This window comes from Sorex fumeus, unplaced genomic scaffold (genome assembly GCF_029834395.1).
Source record: "Sorex fumeus unplaced genomic scaffold, SorFum_2.1 ptg000063l, whole genome shotgun sequence".
NCBI lineage: Eukaryota > Metazoa > Chordata > Mammalia > Eulipotyphla > Soricidae > Sorex > Sorex fumeus.
In genome coordinates, this window is record NW_026606120.1 from 57,807,815 (window position 1) to 57,824,860 (window position 17,046).

The following is a 17,046-nucleotide window of genomic DNA, read 5'->3' on the forward strand; positions in this document are numbered from 1 at the left end:
GCTTGCTCCCTCTCACCTAGGGGCAAAGTAACGAAAGGCACCCCCATACCTGTTTTCTCTCGCCCCTGCCTGCCACCCTTTGAGGCCAGGCTGTGACTTCTTATGAATTCATCAGAATAATTATTCATCAGATTTTTTAAGACTTTTAATTTTGTTTCCCCCCCCACCACCACCTTTTTTTTCTGATTTCATACTTGGCTTTTAGGAGGACAGAAGCAGGGGTGGAGAGGATGCTTCTCTGAGTCCAAACCCTCAGAGTTTAGGGCATGGCACGATGAAGTCAGCTTATACCAACCTGAGTCGGTGGCCAGCCATCTACAAGAGGGAGTATGGCCCTATCTCTGCCTTTTGCGGGAGATGTTTCGGGTGGAGAGAAAGGAAGGAGAGGGCTGGGCGCTGAGTCACTTCTCTGCTTCTCATCTCCTGGCCTTAAACTGGTTTGGGGTGAACCCCTCGGGCTCCCGGGGGGTGTTTCCACACAAGACTACACAGACTGTCTTGGGCTGGGGAATGGAGCATTTAGGTCTGATCTTGCTGAGGAGGTGAGCAGGGATGAGAGCTCAGAAGGAGAGATGGAGTCAGCTTACACGACCTGAATCTGTGCCCAGCCATCCACAGGAGGGAGTGTGGCCAAGGTCTGCCTTTTGGGGGAGACATTCGGGTAGAGAGAAAGGAAGGAGAGGGCTGGGGGCTGAATCACTTTTGCATGCATACCCAACCCACTAATTTGGCGCGTGCGTACACACGCGCGCGGTTGCGCGCACACATGCACACTCCTATCTCATCCAAGGCCTGGCCCTCTCCCCTGGGAGGGGCGGTGGAGGGTGTGTTCTTCTCTTCTCTGGGTGAGGGTGGGAGGAGTAGGGGTGCCAAGTGCAGGCCTGGCAGGAAAACAAGCCCAAGAGCTCGTGAGACCTCTGTGTGTGCGGACGCACGGGGGAGACAGACACTCGCGCAGAGATGCTTGAGGGAGGCGGCCCACGGCCTCTCACACACACTCTGGTCACCCACCCCTCCGGCCCCCCACCCCGTCACCCTGAAAAGGGAAATGCACAAAAAGCAAATGCAATGAGTTGCTGGTCCCAGGGACAGCACCCTAGAGGGACTGAGGCCGGCCCCGGGTCACTGGCCATGGTGCTGAAAAGCCTCCCGTAAGTGTCTACCCCTCTGAGGGTTTTGGGAGGGGCGGTGGGCACCTCTCCTTCTCTGGGGTCTTTGCATCTGTCTCTCTTTACTCACTCTGCCATCTCCGTCTGAGTTAAAGCTTCCCCGGAGTGGGGAACTATGGCTCTTCCATGAAACTAGGATCTATCTCTGCAGATAAGGCGTCTCCTGCTCATGCCCCCCCACCACCACCACCAACCCTGCCTGCAGAAGAACACAGGGTCTGATCCCTCAAGCACACAGGCCTACTCTGCAGCTGTCTGTGTTCCCAGGGGTCACCCAGCAGAAGACCTTTTTTAGACCAGTGCTGCCATCAGACTGAAATCTGTCCAAGACCATTTTATCTCCCCCTTTCGACTGGGATTTCCTGACGTTCCGAGGGTTATATATTTCTTGCCAGATTTAGATCTCCCCTAGAGCAAGAATTTGTCTTCCAGCTCCACTATCAAATCAGGAGAGCCCTGTGGAACACTAGCATTCCTCTCTCAGACTGGCATCTCTTTGGGAATAGGGACTCTCTTTCCCCAACCAGATACAATCCCTCTCCCCTCATCAGAAACTGGGTCTCTCCCATTGGCCTGGCTGCCTCTCACCACAGGGGGGTTGGTCTCTCTTCTAAGACAGCCTCCTAAGAGGCGCTGAGTCTTTCAGAAGACCAGGAGTCCCTCAAGAACAGGGGTTTTACCCCACAAACCAGAAGCTCTTGTTTAGAACAGAGGCTGGTTTCTCTCATATGATTAGGGACTCCAGGTAGGGTCCAAGACTTTTTCTTTGTAATCTTGGGGCTCCACAAGAGAAGAAGTTTTCCCCCATGACACTGGAAGACACCCCCAGGGGAAGAAATTGATCCTTTGTGTAACCCTGCACCACAGATTCCTTGGTCTCTGCTAGGGTTGAGTCTGAATGAGCCATCTGTGAACTGGACAAAGGAGGCTGCATTATCAGCCCCTCCACGAGCCAGCACGGCCCCAGGCCCTTCACACCCATTATCTCCTGCCCACTCCATCCTGCACAACAGATATCCTTATCCCCTCTCTGCACACAGATGAGACTGACACCCAGGAGCTCTGCCCCTACTCCCCATCCCCCGTGAGGGTGTCCCCTGCCCAGCCCCCTCTCGCATGGCTCTTGCCCAACTTGCAGATCCATTCCTATAAAAATAGCCAAGTCAGCTGAGTCAGGGTCATGATCTCAACACTTGCAAGAAATCAGGAAAGAAGCAGCCTGGATGCTAAGGGATAGCCTTTCCTCTCCTTGAGTATACAGGACAATGGGCAGTGTGGTGCTGGGCTTGAGGTCACCAGGGGGTTCACATTCTCTCTAGCCCCTGTTAGCTCTTTGATTATGCATGTACTGGGAAAGGGGTGGGGGTTTGCTGAATTAAGGAAGGATGGGGGATATTTTCTGATTTCGCTTTTTTTTTTCTAAATGAAAACTTAAGTCCCGCCCCCCTTCTGCTTTCTCCTACCCAACAGTGTTGGAGTGAGAGCAGCTTTTAGCATCCGTGTATTATATATTGTTTTCTCTGTATATGTGTTTATGTATCTGTGTGTGTATTTAATAAATATAAGTCCTCCTCCCCTTGCAAACCAGGAATAAAAATAGAGGTGGGGGAAGCATCCTCCTCCCAAAAGGAAAAGCATCAACTAATTTGAAAAATATTTAAGAAACTCTGGGTCGTCATCCCCTCGCCTCTCCCTGCTCCATAATTACACTGCAGTGCCTGATATTTTCATGGGACATTAAACCAGGAGTCAGGTGATGGGTTCCTTCCGTCTACGCCTATCCGTTAGCCGCCAGGCCCCCGCGGACCTTGACATTATTAATAGTCCTATTCATTAAGTATTACTCTTGTAGAATGAGTAGCATAATATTGGCCTGGAGATAGGAACAGGCAGAAGGAATAAGTCAAATTAATTTTCCGGAGCAAACGCCCCGGTTCTGTAAATGACATTCTGTACTGTTAGCATTTTAAATGTGGCACAAATGGCAGGAGACACAATTTGAAAGCAAAATACTAGAAGACATGGCTCAGGGTGGAACGTGGCAGCAGGAATATCTAAAAGCATCAGGGACCTGGGGGTGGGAGGGTCTGGCCTGTGCAGTGACGGGAAGGGAAGATTTTTTTTCCATGGGAATTTATTTCACATGCAGTTGAGGGAGGAGGTAGAGAGGAGGGCAGGTAGTGAGGTCTGTGTGTGTGACCGTGTATAAGGGGGTGTGTGGGGGGAGTCTTGTGGAATATGAAAGAGGAATCAATCAATTTTCCTCCCTCTCTTCACTTCCCCAAGGGAATGGACTAAGGCTATAGCTGAGGGATTTCTTCTACTCATTCCCCCAGCGGGTTGTCTTTCCTCCCTTCCAGATCTTTCTAACCATGTCCAGAGGAGGCTAATTTGTGGATCCTGACTCTTGTGAGGTGTGGTAGGTAAGAATTATCTCAACCCTCCATCTGTCCCACAAAACAGGCCAATTCCGGGATAAACTGTGTGATAGGACTCATGCATGCTAGGAGAGTGGTGTACACACAGCCTGCATGTGAAATAAATTCCCATGGACAAAAATCTTCCCTGCCCATCACTGCACAGGTCAGACCCTCCCACCCCCAGGTCCCTGATGCTTTTAGATATTCCTGCTGCCACGTTCCACCCTGAGCCATGTCTTCTAGTATTTTGCTTTCAAAGACCCCATATCCTCTGAAAGCTCAGAGTCCAGCGACTGAGCCAGGGGGAACCCAGGTAACTGAGGCTCAATGCAATTTGAAAGAAGAGCCATGAGAGAAAGAAATATTAAAGCTATCGCATATGCTCAAAATAGAGCTTGTTCCAGAACACTTGCTACAGGAGACCACTGGCATTTAACCGGAACTGCGAGAGGTGAGCAGAATGAAGACGGGCAATTTGGATGATGGGAGCAGGGTGCACCAAAGTATCTAAGGGCCACATCAATGAGGGACAGTGAGTTGCTGTCCAGGATAGAAAGCTGGGAGAGGGAACCATGAGTTGCACGATTGGGAAGCTCTCGGGAAGTCATGCATGTCTAGCATTCGCCAACACAAAACTCATGTGAGAAGATGGTGCCTTCTCCACAGTGTGAACTCTCACCTCATCCTCCCAAAAACACAAAGGCAGGTACACGCCAGAGAGAGATTGTGATTCACAGCCCATCCCTGGGATGGTTTCTGGCCCAGCACTACCACAATCCAGTCACTGGCAAGGCAAATCCAGCAACGTGGTTGGAAATAAGATGGCACCTCAACACAGGAAGCCTTCAGGTAAAGGGTAAGTGTCCATGCATGTGTTTCCACTAGTCCCTCTAAAGAGCCAGAAATGGGATTCTTTTATTCTATTTCACTATTTAGTGATATTTTTCTGTCCAGCATCCATCACCACCTATTCAGGTCCTTAAGGGTTTCAAACAACCCAAGAAGACAGACAGAGCCTTTATCCCAGGTCCTGCCTGGAACTGGATTTCTACGTAACTATTCTTGTTTGCTTTCACCCATCTTCAGTCAAGCTCTCGAAGATTTTTCTCCTCCTCTTTGGAGAAGGAAATATTTGAAGAGACCTGGCAACAAATTCTCTTAAGTACAGACACTAGCACCCAGTCTTAAAGAACATGAATAGCAGAATATAAATATACAACTTAATGCACTGCAGTCAGTGATAGGAGCCTGAGGTGTATTTAAAATGTTAGATCAACAGTAGTTAACACTTAGATAAAAACCACTAAAGTCCAGACACTGTTGTAAGTACTTTTACTTACTTTTACTGGTTTATTTAATTTTTACGTCAACCTTACAAAGTCTGTACTGTTACTATCCCCATTTTATATATGAGAAAGCCAAGATAGATAAGGACTGACTTGTCCAAAGTTATGCCAGTAATAAGTAGCAGGTCCCAGGGTTTAAGTTCAATCAGTTGTAATTGTAGCCGATTCTCTTAATGCCCAAGGTTGGCAGTTCAACCAGGACCAATGGGGCCAGGGAGGTAGTCTGGAAGGTTTTTGAGATCATAAATCCTACATGCATTAGCAGTTACATTAAATAAAGGATTCTTCTGGGCTGGAGCTGTAATACAGTGGGTAGGACTCTTGTCTTGCAGGTGGCTGACCTGGATTTAATCCCCACCATCCCATATGGTACCCCAAGAACCATGAGGAGTGATCCCTGAACAAAGAGTCAGGAGTAATCCCTGAGAACTGCCAGGGGTGGCCCAGAAAAAATCCTTCTTCCCCAAGGCCAGACAGGAAATTCTGTCTTGGATCTGCCTGGGTCATCTCTGACCTTGGTCTGTCTAGGGCAGTGGTCTTTCTTTCTTTTTTTTTTAATTGAATCACTGTGAGAAAGTTACAAGCTTTCATGTTTGGGTTACAATCACACAATGATCAAACACCCCTCCTTCCACCAGTGCACATTCCCCACCACCATTCTCCCCAGTATATCCCCCACTTCCTCACCCTCCCCCTGCCTCCATGGAAGACAATATTCCCCATATTCTCTCTCTACTTTTGGGCATTATGGTTTGCAATACAGACACTGAGAGGTCATCATGTTTGGTCCATTATCTACTTTCGGCACACATCTCCCATCCCGACTGATTCCTCCAGCCATCATTTTCTTAGTGATCCCTTCTCTATTCCATCTGTCTTCTCCCCTCCACTCATGAGGCAGGCTTCCACCTATGGGGTAATCCTCCTGGACCTTGTATCTATTGTCTTTGGGTATCAGCCTCATGTTATGTTATTCTATACTCCACAAATGAGTATATCCCTTCTATGTCTGTCCCTCTCTTTCTAAATCATTTCACTTAGCATGATACTCTTAAGGCAGTGGTCTTCAACCACTGGACTGGCTGGCGCACAAGCATAGAAAGGTTGAAAAACACTGCTCTATTGATTGTAGCTGCTGGTACAGGGAGCACCATACAGGATAGGTGCTGGTCTGGTGTACAAAGGTTGAAGAATACTGGTCCAGAACAATGAGTAGTACAATCAGGATATTGAGTCCTCATCATCACTACTTCTGACACTGGTCCTTTTAGTGCACTAATAGGAAAATGAAGGGGTGCTCTTTAGAAGAGCATTGGGCCAGAAATCAAGACTCTGGTCCATCTCTATGGATCTTTGAGGAGCTGCAGTCTCTCTGAGCCTCACCCACTCCTCTGTGGAATGAAGAACTTAAGCCAGACTCTTTCCAAAGAAAGTCTTACCTCTCAGCTCTGTCACCTTCCCTAAATGATTCTCAACTCTGCATTCACATTTGGAATCACTGGGCAACTTCTTTCAAAGCATTCACAGGGACACACCTGAGGCCCAAATGGATCAGAATCTCTTGCTGAAGAGTTCCAAGGCACTGGCACTTAAAACTTCTTCCCTGGGTGTTTCTCCTTTGCAATCCATGGTCTATAAAATCCAGGTACAATGAAGAACCTTGGCTTCATTTTCAGTCTAGCTCAATCTGAGATCTTAGGAAGTGGAGTTTCAGGGACCATGGTTGGAGAGTTGTAGGGAACTAGTTTACAAGTTGAGACTTCCCATTGGATCCCAGAGTCCCACAGTAGCTCCAAGACAAATGGAAAAGTAGCCTCAAAAAATGACTGATTGGAACCCCTCCACATTTTTGTGGACAGTTTCCATGCTGGGGACTCCCTGAGAATCCCTGGGGACAGCAATGGGACTCACCCTCTCTGACGGACATTCCTGCCCCTTCGTGCCTAGCAACTACTCCAGTTTGAGGACATCTTTCCCACCTCCCCCGGCCCCCACTGGGATGCCACATCTTTGAAGGAGCAGATGACAGAGGAGGGTCTCTCCCACCCAACTCCAGCGGGCAGCCACATCTTCCCCTCCACAGAAATGAATAAATACATTTAGCACCGCCTCTGCCCTTTTTTTCCCAATTTAGTATTGTTTAATATGCATTTAATCAGGCCATTCGGTATTACAGCGGCTATGTAGCGTGACTCCCCCCGCGGGCTCGGGGGGAGGGCGTTATAGGCCATTAGGCTAAAGTAATATGTATGAGGAGTCACTTTTCCCCAGGGCGCAGTAACTATTTTTGCTCCCCAGTCGTCCCCATTAAATCATTAAACCTCATGACTATACTTTCTGAACTCTACCATGATCTTTAAAAAGCCAAGCATTAAAGGGCAGCTGTCACCCTCCACCGCCCAGGCCTCGGCCGCTTTATGTATTCACAGCATTAAGTCCTTTGTCAGTCTATACATCATTGGGGTGGGGGTGGGGGTAGAAGGGGTTACAGTACTTGAGGAGTCAACATCCGGACCCCAAGCTCTCCCCCTGGGGAGATTCCAAGGGGTCTAATGACAGACCCCTCTCGAGGAGAAAGAAGGCAAGGGAGCTGACAGGTGAAGGGACCAGGGCCCAAGAGCCTGTGAGCTGTCCGTGGTTCTGAAGTTCTAACCCAGGTTTCTCCTCTAACCAACTGCATTTTACTTTCTCAACAGGCAAGGGCCATTTCAGAACTAAATCGTCCCTGAAAACTCTTACTTCCTCCATCCCATCACCATCACCACCTCTACAGTAGGTTGAATATTGTCCAAGGGAAGATGTGGAATCAAAGAAAGATCTTCGGATTGGGACTCGAAATGCTACCAACTGGCACGATGTAGAAAAAAGTCTGAGCATCAATTTCTTTTGTGGCAAACAGTGTTAATAATGCCCAGCACACAGTCCTGCTTCTGTGATATTATGTTTGTTAATGTTATTTTCCAACCATAAACACTGCACATGGTATAATACATAGATGTGGCCATGAAACATGTTCATTGGTACTAATTTTGTTTTCATTATTTTGTAAATATTCTACAATATTACAAACGATTACCACTATTTATATGTGTTACTTCAAAAACCATGGAAGTTCTTTGCATTCTAAGAAATCTCCACCCACAGAGATGCAAAACAGGATTACCCTTAGTCCCATCATTCAAAAGAGATCCTGTGTTTCCATTTTATGTACCTCCTATGAATTGAAACAGAAAGGACCCATCCTTTCCACTTCAAATCAGAGGAGTTCCATCTCCTGAGATGCCTAACCAACCCGGTGGGGCCACTGTCACAGCTTAATTCCAAATCCCCCAATCTTCGCCCCTGAAACAAAGGTGCTTTCCTCATTCTGTATCCTCAAGCTGGGCTCGCCATCAAAAAGCTGGGCAGGGAAGGGTTAAGTGCCTCAGCAGCCCCCAACAGGGTCCTCCTCACAGGCTGGGAAACAATGGAGCCATCAGTCTATATTTGACCTTTGCTCCCACTGCGTTTATGAGTTATTCCTCTCCTCCACAGCCTGCTGAGATTCAGCCTTCAATCTCCCACCCTGGCCAGCCCTCCCCCAACGCTCTCCCAGCCTCCGAGGCCTCCTGTTTCCCCCTTTCTCATCATCCTTACTCACCTCTCCTGGCTTCCTTATTTCTCACACACCACTCTCATGTTTACTCTCTCCCTTTATTCCTTCTTGGTGCTCTCCACCCTAATTTCTGTTTCTTTCTCCTTCTCTCTTGCCTTTAATCCCTCCTCTCCTCACTTTCTCCCCTCAGTTTTCTGCTTCTCCCCTATTCTCTTCAATTTATTTAGTAGTTGGCATGCCAAACAAGGGTGAAGACTCCTGGAAAATCTCACCTTGGTTCTCTTCTCTCCCCCCAATACTCTCCCTACGGGTCACTACCTGCTCACCTTCACCTGCTACCCACCCCCCACATCCTCTGTTCTGTCCAAAAGTGGTTAAGAGTTAAAACAATGGGTCTGGAGGATCGGAGAGAGGCTTCATCCATTCATGGCAGGGGTCTCACAGGGTGGTGCCTCTGACAGGTTGGAACTGAGATAAATACTGAGACTCAACAAAGAGGAGACACTTCAGTGTGAAGGCAAGGTGGGGAATCACACAGACTTAAGTATCAAGAAGAGCAGTCCTCACTCCCAGCTCATCTGCCTTCTACATGAGTGGCCCGGGACAAGCTCATCCTTTCTGAGCTTCAACCTGCCCTGTGAAGTGGGAGTTGGTAATTCCTGATTTGACCTGGTTTGCAAGGTTGTAAGGATCATAAAATATGGAGAGTTTAAAGGTATTATAAGCTGCAAAAGGCTCTACATGTACACAAGGCTGGGTGTCTGTGTCTAGTATTCCTTATTTTAATCTCCTCTGGCTTTCCTGCCCCTCACCTACCCCACACCTGGCTCTGTAGGAGAATTGGTTCAGGTGATTGCCTGGCACAGAGCGCCCCTAGTTTGATCCTTGGCATCACACACAGACCTGACAGGAGTAATCCCTGGTCACAGAGTTATAAGTAAACCCTGAGCACTGTTGGGAATAACCCAAAAACACAAATTAAAAACACATTTTATTTTTAAAAATAAATGACAAATTAAGGGCTAGATATAGTATAGGGTTAAGGTACCTGCCTCCGTGGGGTTTCATGAGATGGGGGATGGAATCGGCCCTGCTCCCTGCCATGACAATGCTCTGGGTTGCCACCCTCAAACGCCTCCTCCGGCTTCTGACCAACCATGAACCCAGAGGCACACATACCAATCTCGGAACCCAGGGCCTTCTGGCAGTAATTCCTCTAGGTTTATTACTAAAATATTAGAAATCCAAATTTGCATGGCCACTATTGTGGCCACACGACATTATATGCTCTTCATAATCAGCAATAGAAAACAAATTTTCTAATGATGTCTTTGTGGCAGGTCTGAATGTTGGGGAAAATTCCAAATAACAATGTTGCGTCTTTTGTTGTAATATTGAATGTGATCAACAGAGAGAGAGAGAGAGAGAGAGAGAGTAAAGTGCAAATCTGCCACACAGGCGGGGGGTGGGTGGGATGGGGGTATACTGGGGTTCTTGGTGGTGGAAAATGTGCACTGGTGAAGGGACGAGTGTTTGACCATTGTATGACTGACCGAGACTTGAACTGAAAGGCTTTGTGACTGTTCTCATGGTGATTCAATAAATAAATAAATAAATAAATAAATAAATAAATAATTTTTTAAAAAGTACCTGCCTCACTGCAGCAGACTGATCCCTGGCACCACGTGGTTCTCTGTGTATTCCAGGAACAGCACCAAGAACCACTGTATATGTCCCTAAAATAGACTAATAAATAGAACAATTACAATTTTGTCATGTTAATGGGGACAGGGGGAGCATACCTGTGAAGAGCCAGGGCTACTCTTGGCACAGGGGTGACCCCAGATATACTTGGGAACCAGGAATCAAACCCAAGCCTTTTCTTTCTTTTTTTTGTTTTAACTTTTTTTAAATTTTTATTAGTGAGACACCATGAGGTACAGAACCCAAGCCTTTTCCATGCATTCCAGCCCTTTCATTATCTCCCTGAGCACCACCACCACCCCAACACCACTGTCCCTGGCACACACTTTTTCACTTTCAAAGCAGCCCTGTGCATCTAGGACTTAGCACATCCCCTTTTGTTAGCTTTTTGCAGCAAAGTTAAGCAACTTTAAACTGTTTTGAGTAAAGCCACATTGTCAGTAAGGAATAGTGCCAGGACTCGGGCTTTAACTTACACTTTCCAAGTTTGATGTCCTTCCCGCCCTTCCCTCCGGCTTCACACCTGTCCCCAGGCTCCCATACTAAGCAGTGCCTCTCTCAGGAGCCTGCTACCTCCTTCCTTTTGGTGGGTTGATCCTCCTTCCTCAGTGATCACCTCCAAGGGAGAGAACAGATCTTCTGGGCACCTAGCAAGGCTTTCTGTCTAGGAATGAATGAATGTATGAATGAATGAATGAATGAATGAATGCCTTCCTGTGCACTCACACAATGTCGCCCTGGTGCAGAGATTTGTCTAGAAAGTGAGTTATGCTGAGTCCCCATCTTCACAACTCCAAAGGACAAATGCATGGCCCACATGAGCCTTGGCCTCTGGCATGAAAGTATCTCTGGGACAGGGGTGAATCCTGCTACCCTCTCCCAACACACACACACATACACACACATACACACACACACACACACACACACCATGCTGCTCAGCCCCTTCCCCCAGGCCTGTGACAGCAGCTTCTGTAATGAATGACTCTGCAGTAGGGCCCAGCAAAAGGACAGGAGGGCACGAGACAAATCATAGCTGCCAGGCGCTAATCTTCCCCTGGGAAAGTCACCTCCACCCCCCTCATCCATCACTGGGCACAGGGCCGCCACATACCCCTTCACATACACACCCAAGCGAGCCACCCCTGCACCGTGGATGCAGGCGTGAGCAAACAGGGCCAGGCTGAATGCAATGCAGGATCTGCCACACCAGGCAGAGCAGCGTGGCAGAGAGGGCTGCTGCCACCCCACCGAGGGCACCCGCTCTGCTCTCTTATCCCCAGGGAAAGTCCGGTGATACTCAATAAACACCCTACGGGCCAGAGAAATGACTCAGTGCGTTGAAGTGCAGGAGGCTGGGATTCAATATCTGAACACCAGCACTGACCCCTAAGCACAGAGCTGGAAGTAGTCCCTGTGCACTGCCAGGTAAGATCCAAATATAAAGGACCGGAGCAATAGTACAGCAGGCAGGGCATTTGCCTTGCATGCAGCTCGTGCATATTCAATCTCCGGCATCCCATATGGTCCCCTGAGCACTATCAGGAGTAATTCCTGAGTGCAGAGCCAGGAGTAACCCCTGAGTATTGCCTGGTGTAACCCAAAAAGCCAAAAAAAAATCCAAATACAAGAATAAGAAGGGGGAGATGGAGAAGGAGGAGGAGGAAGAAGAGGAGGAGGAGGGAGGGAAGGAAAGAAAAGGAAGGAAGGAAGGAAACAAAGAAAGAAAGAAAGAAAGAAAGAGAGAGAAAAAGAGAGAGAGAAAGCTTGTTAAGAATCTATCTTGAGTGAAGCAAAGTGGTGTAGAAGCCACAGAGATGAACAAAACAGGGGTATGTCCTGGAGAAGGAACATGGAGGACAGAAATAGGTCAAAGCAACATTGAGGAGGAGAGGCGCACAGACCTGAGAGGAGGAAGGTAGATTCATGGAAGGGACTTTCCCAGTGGACAGACAACTTCTTGAAGGAAGACTCTAGGACATGGGGGGCTGGGGTGGCAGTTCGGGCAGGAGGCACAAGTCTTGCATGTGGGCAGCACTACTTCTACCCTTCTACCCCTAGCACTATATGATTTCTCAAGCACAACTGGGGCAGACAGGTAATTCCTGGCACTGCCTGAGCAGTACCACATCCATGGCTCTTCACATTGAACCAATGGCCCAGTTGGCTGAGCATCACCAGGAGGGTACCTTGGCCTCCTGAGCACTGCTTCAGAAGCAAAATGGAAAAAATGGACGGGGTTTGGAGTTTCTAGGAAAGAAAGAATAAAGCATTCTGTGAGTAAGGAAGTGAGTGAGTCAAAGGGAGTGAGGCAGAGAGAAGGACAAAATGCATTGAAGGAAGACAAGACAATGATATCCAGATACCCAGTCACTCATGCCACTCGTTACCCTCTAGAAGACATGTGAAGACATGTGGAGTCCCAGCCTTGAGAAAGTTCAGAACAGAGTCAACTGTCAGGGGTCAAGGGTATGGATGATACATGATGTATCATCAAATTGTGGCTTGACATATAGATAGATGTCAAGTCACTATACATCATCCCCCCAGAAAAGAGGCTATGGAGGCGCTGCCTTTTATCATAAACCTATCACTGTGGAATCCTTTTATTCACACCTGCCCCCCTCACCATACTTTGGGAGCACTGTTCCAAGAGCTCCTCCTTGAGCATGCAAGTCCCATAAGGTGTCAAAAGCCTCACTCCCGACTGTGTCACCAGAGCTCAGATTAGGGCTTGGCACAGAGCAGATGCTCAATAAAAGCTTTCATTGAATGAATAATCTGATGGACTCATTTAATAGGGCTGTTATGCAATAAGATGGGAGTAAATATCAGCCCCTGCATTTTACAGCGAAAGCTCGATCTTGGAGAGTCAGTCACTTGACTATTTATCACGCAGCCAGTAAGTAGGGGTCTGAAGTACACACCTGGCTGTGGCCCGGAGCCAACTCGCTGCCAGCTGGACCAGGGAGCCGCCTCTGCCTTGGATTTCTCTGCACTCATGGCTGTGATTTTCCGGGAGACATAATTTGAAACTTCTCCCTCAGAATCTGCATAATCATGAATGATTGTCAAAGGGCACTAATAGATGCATTTCTGCATTGCTCTAATTATACACTCAGTCATCCCCCTTTAAGAAGGCCCCAAACAGAGCACCCAACTTCCAAAGTAGATAAATCTAGGAGGGCTCATTTTCTTTCCAGAAAAGTGCCTTGCACTATAAAACAGAGCCGTCCTTGAAAGGTTCTTAAGTAGCAGAACTCTGGGTCCTGCTGTGCTCATGTGAAGGGAAGGGTGTTCACGCTGAGGGCACCCACATTGTAGGGGTCACCTGTCGTGTACCTGGCATCTTACCACCCTGGACAGGAGAAATTTTCTTTGCAAAGAGGGAAACTGAAATTCAGGGAGGCGCCGGCTGCATCAGGCGTGTGCAGGAGTTAGCTGCAGCCCTGGGGGATGGGGGATAAGCACAGACACGCGTCAGCCCCCCACAGAGCTCACATGCTAATGGGAGAGATAGGGAGTAAACAAGTGAGCAAGTGAACAAATCTTCCAGACACAGCCAGGACCTAAGAGCTAGGCAGGAAACTCAGGGGGGTTATGAGAGAGATGGGGTGTCTAACGCAGATAGGGAGGCACTGGGGACCCCCACCTTGGGTTTCTCAGCTAGAGAATGACTCTGGCTTCTCAAGCTTTTACACACACACACACACACACACACACACACACACACACACACACACACACACACACCACATACAAGGAGAACGTGCGAGAAGGCTTTGTCCATTACTGACCCATCTGAGCCAGCTCCCGGGACCTGGCCCCACTCTCGGAGCTGGGCTGTGTCTGGTAAAGTTTCAGCTCAGGTCTGGTGGCGGTCAGCAGGCTGGGGAAAGTAAAGCTCGAAGGGGAATCGGCTGGACCATCCATTCACAGTTTCCACCTCCGCTTCTCAGGGCCTGCGATTGCCAGGGACGGTTCGGACTCTCCACACTCCTGTCTAGAAAATGAAGGCAACTCTGCGTGCTTCCCCAGGTGCTGGGTTTGAGGGGGCCCTGGCTTGTTGACCTTTCACCCGCCTGGTCCCTGAGAAAATATATAGAGAGCATGGAAGTTCCACTGAGGGTCGTGGGGAGAGTGGACTAAACTCAAGTGCACCGCAGCCGGACACAGAGCAGCCATCTAAGTCTGTCTGGCTTTCCCGAGAGGGTCTTCGGGGTGACTGAGAGGGAGCTGGGGGGGCCTGGGCGGAGGGGAGGGGAGATTGAGCACCTGGGCACGTAGGCACACGGTTCCCCTTCCACTTCCCCCACCCCCTGAGCTTGATTGATTTCTAAATGGGCTTATTATCACCACCTATGAATTCTTTTAAAGGACCTAATTATAAAACACCAAACCAGCTAATTAGGTTTCCTGAGCGCGTCTTGACACAGGTGCAAACAGGCAGGCTATGCGCTCGTGGCGGGGAAGCCTGCCGAGCAGAAACACTGGGGGGGCCTGCCTGGGGCCCACAATTAGGCCTGTAATCACAGGCCCCTTCCTGCCGTTGCCCAGCCCCCAGAGAACCCCACTGCTGCCTGGCCACTGCACTCACACCCCACCAGCTGGCTGAAGGGATGGAGATGCCCTTGGCCCCCACCTAGCCTGGGGCTGAAGGGGAGCCACGAGTGGTCCCCAGAGGGCCTGGCTAGGCAGGGGTTTCAGGACTCCGGCCTTGCATCCCTCTCGCCTTGCGGATGAATGAGGGGGTAGGGATGCAGGAACTGGGCAAATGTGTGAGGCTCACACATCACTTGGGGAGTGAGGAGAAGACAAAGAGGGTCCTGGCCCCCCTCCCAGGTCAGAGAACAGTGGCGGGGGAATGGGGATGGGGACCATCCTCTAGGGCTGTGTTGGGGCCTCAAGGAAGTGTCTCTAGCGGTTCCTTGCACCGGCCACACGTACAGCCCTGGTGGCTTGTCAGAGCCGCATCTAAGGGCACCAGGGCCAACCCCAGCTTCCTGTCCCTGAAGGAGCAGTCTGGGAGAGGGGGAGACGCACCCCCACTCCAGAGCTGGGTGCCCCGTACACAGAGGGAGGCCATTCATCACAGCGGCTGCCGATGGCGCTGCCAACGGCGCTGCTGGCTGAGGGGGGTGGGAGAGGCCTGTTTCTTAAATGAAACTAAATGATGGCCATTAAGGGGGCATCCCCAGCACATAATTAATTCTCCTTTCGCTAAAAGGGGCAGGCGAGAATTGGACAGCTAATGATGATCGCCCCGCGCCTCGCGTGCTTTCTCCCACCAGCAGCATCTCCAGGTCCTTCTCCTCACACTGCCCCCCTCAAATCCCACCAGGCAGCCCCGAAAATCTGAGATCTAGATGCAACACAGAGCTCACCTCCCCAAGGCCTGTTCCTTCATCAGCAGTTCCTCTTGCCAACTCTGACCCACTAAAGCCATCCTCGGCCACCAGGACCCCATACTGCTCGGCCATCAGGACCCCGTGAACTCATCTACCAGGGCAGTCCCAGTTGGGCTGGTAGGTAGAACCACACGTAGTGCTGGGATGGCAGGCACTGGTGTGCTTGCCTGTATCTGGGAACCTGCACCCGAGGTCGCGGGCTCCAGCTGACGGTGGCAAAGCAGTACTCTGGAGCTCTGGCCTCTGCAGATCAGGTCACCCTGTGCAAGCTGCGTGATCCAGACAAGTGCCCCTACCCCTCAGAGTTGTTTCCAGGCCTCCCGGGTGTGGTGATGTTTGAGGGAACACAGTAATAGTGAGCAGAAACTGAAAGGGGAACATCTAGACGTGATGGGGCTGAGAACACCACCCCTTGCTCTCGGCTAGGCCTGGAGGAAGCTGGTTCTTATCGGTCCAGCAAAGTCTCAGTAATGTACCTGCCCAATCACTCATGCCACTGATCTGCCCCACAGGGGAGTGCCAGGCCACACAGAGTACACACTAGAGCCTCTCAGGAGCACCTGTTGTATGTTGGTCACCTGACAGACAGAGGAAGGAAGTGGGGATGAGAGAGGGGAGAGGGAGAGCCACATTCACGGTGCCTCCTTTAGGATGTGGGTACTGGGGAGAATCCAACACACTGAATGCATCTCTGCTCACTGGAGTCTCAGGTTCTGACTCCAGCACTATATGGTCCCCTGAGCCCTGCCAGAGTGACCCCTGCTAGATGCCAGGTGTGTCCTGAAAACAAAAGGAAAGAGAGAGGGAGAAGAAGGAGGAGGGAGGAGGAGGAGAAGGAAGAGGAAAGGGAGGAGGAGGAAAAAGAGGAAGATGAAGAGGAGAAAGAGGAAGAGGAGGAGGAAGAAGAGGAAGATGAGGGGGAAGAGAAAGGGGAAGAGGAGGAGGAGGAGAAAGGGGAAGAGGAGGAGGAGGAGAAAGGGGAAGAAGAGGAGGAGGAGAAAGGGAAAAAGGAGGAGGAGAAGAGGAAGAAGAAGGAGGAAGAGGAGAGGGAGGAGGAGGAGAAAGAGGAAGATGAAGAGGAGAAAGAGGAAGAGGAGGAGGAAGAAGAGGAAGATGAGGAGGAAGAGAAAGGGGAAGAGGAGGAGGAGGAGAAAGGGGAAGAGGAGGAGGAGGAGAAAGGGAAAAAGGAGGAGGAGAAGAGGAAGAAGAAGGAGGAAGAGGAGAGGGAGGAGGAGGAGAAAGAGGAGGAGGAGGAGGAGGAGAAATAGAAAATGGAGGGAAGAAAGTAAGGGAGCTTTAGAGACACTGGGTTCAGATTTCGGCTGCACCACCAGGGAACTTGATGTGACTTACTTAACCACTTTGTGGGTCCCCTTCCCTCCTTTGTAGGATGGGGGGAGATAA